At 43.3% G+C, this 6000-nt stretch overlaps 1 protein-coding gene across 1 annotated transcript in view; it reads left to right on the top strand.

Annotated features, from left to right (window-relative positions):
- Positions 1–1562: 1562 nt before the first annotated feature.
- LOC114550728 (leucine-rich repeat-containing protein 3B) overlaps positions 1563–6000 on the top strand; it is a 29165-nt gene continuing 24727 nt past the window's right edge. Inside the window, exon 1 of the mRNA XM_028571515.1 lies at positions 1563–1646. The gene's annotated coding sequence lies outside the window, so the exon portion shown is untranslated. The remainder of the gene's footprint in view (positions 1647–6000) is intronic.

The following is a 6000-nucleotide window of genomic DNA, read 5'->3' as shown; positions in this document are numbered from 1 at the left end:
CTCGACCACGGCGCTGTAAGATGACGTAGTATTAAGAGAGACAACGGAAGAAAGTAGTATGTAGAGAGACAGCAGTAGAGAGTGTTATGTACAGAGACAGCAGTAGAGAGTAGTATGTAGAAAGACAGCAGTAGAGAGTAGTATGTAGAGAGACAGCAGTAGAGAGTGGTATGTACAGAGACAGCAGTAGAGAGTAGTATGTAGCGAGACAGCAGTAGAGAGTAGTATGTAGAGAGACAGCAGTAGAGAGTAGTATGTAGAGAGACAGCAGTAGAGAGTAGTATGTAGAGAGACAGCAGTAGAGAGTAGTATGTAGAGAGGTGGGTGGTGATGGCGCAGTGGACATGAACATGAAAATCGTCAGCTAAATGACATGTAATGTAGAGAGACAGCGGTAGAGAGTAGTATGTAGAGAGACAATGGTAGAGCGTAGTATGTAGAGAGACAACAGTAGAGAGTAGTATGTAGAGAGACAACAGTAGAGAGTAGTATGTAGAGAGACAGCAGTAGAGAGTGATATGTAGAGAGACAGCAGTAGAGAGTAGTATGTAGAGAGACAGCAGTAGAGAGTAGTATGTAGAGAGACAGCAGTAGAGAGTAGTATGTAGAGAGACAGCAGTAGAGAGTGGTATGTACAGAGACAGCAGTAGTGAGTAGTATGTAGAGAGACAGCAGTAGAGAGTGGTATGTAGAGACAGCAGTAGAGAGTAGTATGTAGAGAGACAGCAGTAGAGAGTAGTATGTAGAGAGACAGCAGTAGAGAGTGGTATGTACAGAGACAGCAGTAGTGAGTAGTATGTAGAGAGACAGCAGTAGAGAGTGGTATGTAGAGAGACAGCAGTAGAGAGTAGTATGTAGAGAGACAGCAGTAGAGAGACAGCAGTAGAGAGTGGTATGTACAGAGACAGCAGTAGTGAGTAGTATGTAGAGAGACAGCAGTAGAGAGTGGTATGTAGAGAGACAGCAGTAGAGAGTAGTATGTAGAGAGACAGCAGTAGAGAGTAGTATGTAGAGAGACAGCAGTAGAGAGTAGTATGTAGAGAGACAGCAGTAGAGAGTGGTATGTACAGAGACAGCAGTAGTGAGTAGTATGTAGAGAGACAGCAGTAGAGAGTAGTATGTAGTGAGACAGCAGTAGAGAGTAGTATGTAGAGAGACAACAGTAGAGTAGTATGTAGAGAGACAACAGTAGAGAGTGGTATGTAGAGAGACAACAGTAGAGAGCAGTAGAGAGTAGTATGAAAGGCCTACAATCGGCGTTGGGAGGGTGGATGAGTCAAACAACACAGGACTTTCTCCCATGAGAACGGGGTTCATGTCCCGCGTGTCACTGAAACGTACATTTTGAAACCCCCACCCACCATCTTTACATTAACCTAACTGTCCTGATTTTGTGCCCCGTGTTAGTTAAACGTACGTCCCGACCCAGAGCGCAAAAAAGGGGACGCCAAGAGTCCCGACCAAGCGTGTCTAAATATGGCGCTAAAGGAGACTTTTTGCGTCAATAACAAACTCCAAAGGCACCAGGATGGGAGTGCGAATGGGTTGGTTCTCCCCCCAAGCTGTTCCCCATCTCTCGATCAAGGCAGGCAGTGTGCAGAGTAGCAGAAGCAGCAACACTCTGACAGTCGTTACAGGAAGGTTAGGTAAGAAATTCACTAGAAATACACAGCGCTACTCTCTCTCTCTCGCTCTCTCTCACACTCTCTCTCTCCCTCCCTGTGAGTGTTGGTGTGTGTTTGGGTGTGTGTCTGTCCGTCCGTTCATCCATCACTCTCTCTCTGTCTGTCTCTCTCTCTCTGCGTGCCTGACACCACTGAGAAGTCAAGACAGGCAAAATCACTGTAAACCTGGGCGTTTTATTTTGAAAATGTGTTTTATTTTTGTAAAGCCTCCGGCTGCCCTGTGGCCTTCCGATATTCGATTACCTAACCTGGATTAAAACCGGCATTGGATCACAAATTACAAAACTCAAACACGAAATGAGAGAGAAAGATTAAGATCCCAGAATGAAGAATGAAGGTGAGGGAACAGAATTAAATCAAATACAAAAAAAAACTATATGATTACGGCAACAAAAATAAAGAATGTTTCTTTTTATAGCATGAAAATGTATCTGTTCACGTGCAGAAGAATAATCAATCCACCCTGAGCTTCATCATGGGACCTCTGAGATTTAAAAAGAAAAACTGAAGTGACGCACGCCATCAATAACCTGAGGAAGCTTTTAGCTGCTGTCACTGAACCGACAACACAGACACACACATACACATAATGTCCATTTCCACCCCCCTGTTCTGTGCTTTTTGCACCAGCAGATGTGTGAAGCGCACCCGGCTTAAAGCAAACAAACACACACTGATACCAGAGGCGATCTGCCAGAGACTAAAGCGACTGTTACTGACCCACAGCAGTGATAAAAAAAAATAAAAAAACTGAGCCAAAGCATAACATATCTCCTCTCAAACACATCTTTAACCTCAAACTTTTTGACCCTCTGAGTTACTTCATGATACGGCGACAAAAGCAGCCTGCCTGTCGTGTTAAAGGTGCTTATTTTCTGTCATATTATTTAAAGGGGCTATGCAGTGTCACCGAGTTTTTACGGCAGTGTTGCCAAATATCTATTCCGAAGCTGTAGGGGGAGCTCTATAGAGAAACCTACAAAAAGCAAAAAAACAAGAAATTGCCAAAACTGAGGTAAGCGTATTTCAGAGAAATCCCTGTGAGCTAAAACGTTCAGATTTCCAACTGTTCTGAATGCTGCGGTCTTAACAATTTTTACGGAACACTTAGCCAGCCTTCTTTGGGACATGGGATTGGTCATCTGCTCCAGGCAGGAACTACTGGAGTGTGTATTTTTTTTAAGCTACAGTGGTGTTAACATTTTTCAATGTAGCTGCATGCTAAAGGGCAGATAAAGCTATAATCTTGGCTGCCAATGTTGTTAACTTCTCCCCAATTCCAGGTCACGTTACTCCCGAAACCTTTCCGGTTGTGTAGTATTTGGTTTAAAAGCCTTTTATCTGTGATTAATGGCTGTAGAAAGTGCTGCTTTATTCTATTACTGCCCACTGCTAACCATAGTAGCTGCATGCTAACGCCAGATAGCTGTAATCTTGGCTGAAATGTTGTTAATTTCTCCCCAATTTCGGGTCGTGTTACACCTGAAACATTTCCAGATATGTATTATTTGGTTTAGAAGCCTTTATCTTTAGAAAGTGCTGCTATGTACTATAAAAATCTAACGTTAGCCTACTGCTAACTATTAAGCAGCTGCACACTAGCACCAGATGGCTGTAATCTTGGCGGCCAATGGTGGTCATTTCTCCCCAATTTTGGGTCACATTACTGCTGGGACATGTCCGGTTGTGTAGTATTTGGTTTAGAAGCCTTTTATTGGTGGTTTTTCACGGTAAAACGGCGTTCTATATACTCAGAAGCACCAGCTGCTACTAGTGAAACCACAGCGGTGTCACTGCCCAATGTGGGTCGAGTGCAGATGTGAGCTGCGCATGCGTCACTTTGCGACAAGTAGACAGCTGTCACTTGAATGGCGTTTTGAGCTAACGTTAGCACTCAAACAAGCATAGATAGCTAAAACGTTTTTGAAATGGCTGCGGGCTACAAGTTAGCAATCAAACACAACATAGATAGCTAAAGGTTTTTGAAATTATTTCCATCTTCTGTTATTGTTTGTAATGAGAAAAGTTTATTTTATTGATTTCACAAATTTCAGTATGACACGTTTTGCCGTAAACAGTTTAAATCTGAGCAATGTGCAACTCACATCTGCACTCGACTCCCATTCGGGTAGTGACAACCAAGGGGGTAAGCTTCGCTTCAGAACTCTAACCTCCGATGGCGTCATTTTGTTGCTACAAAGGTATCACCTCCTGTTAGCATTCCACTGACCGCCATTTTTTTACGTCACTTGACTGCGAATAACTTTACATCTGAAGCGTTTAGAAGAAGAGATTTCTCTTGGCACAGCTACCAGAACACTTACAACTTTCAGACACGTTGTTCACGTCACATTTACGTTGTCTCTGTCAGTTGGAGGCTGCGCAGTAAAGGAAGAGATCACCGGAAAAGTGCTTCTAATAGCCTTCACTGGTCTCCGTCCAGAGCAACGGGGTCTATTGGTCCATTATATGTATGTCAATGGTGACAACGGAGGCTGCAGAGCTGCTTTCAGAGATGCTGAAACACGCTGACCAATCAGAGCAGACTGGGCTTTTTCGGGAGGGGGGGACTTAAAGAGACAGGCGCTCCTACAGAGTGTCTCATACAGAGGGTAAATACAGGAGCAGCAGCCATGGGCAGTATGAGGAACAAATACAGTTTTTTTTTAAACATTAAAGCATGTAAACGTGTTCTAGTAGAAACACAAGATACAAGTATGAACCTAAAAATGCTATTTAATAGATCCCCTTTAAAAACCTCCCTCACCCTGGTGGGCCGAGAGTGATTTCTACACCTTCAGCTCAGGCTCATGCATCCTGGGGACCAAAACTCATTCAGAAAAGGATTTTGCGGATAAAAGACCCGACTGTTTAGGTGTTTAAACGACAAATTTCAGCTGCACACATGAAGGCTTCTTCTCCCGAGTGCTGAACGCTGTCTGCTTGCTGACTCTACATCTTTAATGACTCGCACCCCCGAATCATTTATGAGAGTTTTTCTTCTCCCGCAGTCTTCAGCCGGTTAACTTTGCCCGCTTGCGACGTGATCAATCATCCAAGAAAGATGTTGTGTGTCCCACTTTAGCTTCCTCGGGACGCTGTGCCATGCAGGCAGGCAGGCGAGGCCCCCGCTGGGAGAGCTCAAACCTCGCCGAGGCCGACGAAGCAGCAGCCGAGAGCAAAGATGTTGCTATTGTGTCAACCATTGAGATAATTCATCAGCAGTGGAAGATACCCCGCAGTAAAAAAAAAATACTCTGGTGTCCGGGTCAAACGGCATGTTTTCACAGTGTGAAGCGGCTTTGAGTTGTGTTTTCTCCGCTTTGGCGGGCGTGTCTCTTGTTTATTGGCTGTCCCAGGTGATACCCAATCAGCAGAGATATGTCTGTAAACTCGTGGTAATAAATATATACACTTGAATCCGAAAGATAACCATATGACCTCAAAGTTGCCTAAAAGAAAAACAAACTCAACCTGAAAACAGCTTATTTGTTAGATTCTGTTCCTTTCATGGATCGGTAAAAGGCATTGTGGGAAATGTAGGACGACAAAACAAGATTATAGATTCATATCACAATATTCTACTTGAGTGTTGATATGTAAATGTGTTCTTCTGCTTTATTGATTTTTCTGTCCAAGTCGGTTTCTTTTCTCTTGCTCTCTCTCTCTGTTTCTCTCTGTCTCTGTATCTTTCTCTTTCTGTAGGTGTGTCTCTCTCTCTCTCGTTGTCTCTCTCTTGCTCTCTCTATCTGTGTGTGTGTGTGTCTCTCTCTCTCTTTCTCTGTGTGTCTGTCTTTCTAGCTGTCTTTCTCTATCTCTCTCTGTCTCTCAATTCGATTCAATTTTGCTTTATTGGCATCAACAAAGAAAACATGTTGCCCAAACAGCTTACAGAAAATGCATATATATAGAACATATCACAAGTTAAATCATGCAGTAGGTATAGATTCTATACTGCACTGATAGTTATATAAAACACTACATAACAAAACAGTTACATAACACAATATAATACTTTTTTAGTTTTGTACAATATAATTCCTGTACAGTCCTAGACCAATGTGTAATGCTGGGATCTTATAGTGTTGAGTCCCTCAGATCCATATTTAGCTGCCAGTTGTGCTATTTTTCCAAAGTGTAAATCTCTTAGCGAAGATAATTTTTCACAGTGGAGAAGGAAGTGTATCTCTGTTTCTATCTCTCCTGTTGAGCAGTGAGCACATATACGCTCCTCTCTGGGCAGCCATGTCTGCCTGAGTCTTCCTGTCTCTACGGCCGGCTGGTGGTCACTGAGCCTATGTTTAGTCAGGATCCG

The sequence above is a fragment of the Perca flavescens genome, chromosome 24 (genome assembly GCF_004354835.1).
Source record: "Perca flavescens isolate YP-PL-M2 chromosome 24, PFLA_1.0, whole genome shotgun sequence".
Classification (NCBI taxonomy): Eukaryota; Metazoa; Chordata; class Actinopteri; order Perciformes; family Percidae; genus Perca; species Perca flavescens.
This window is presented reverse-complemented; position numbering and strand designations above follow the sequence as displayed.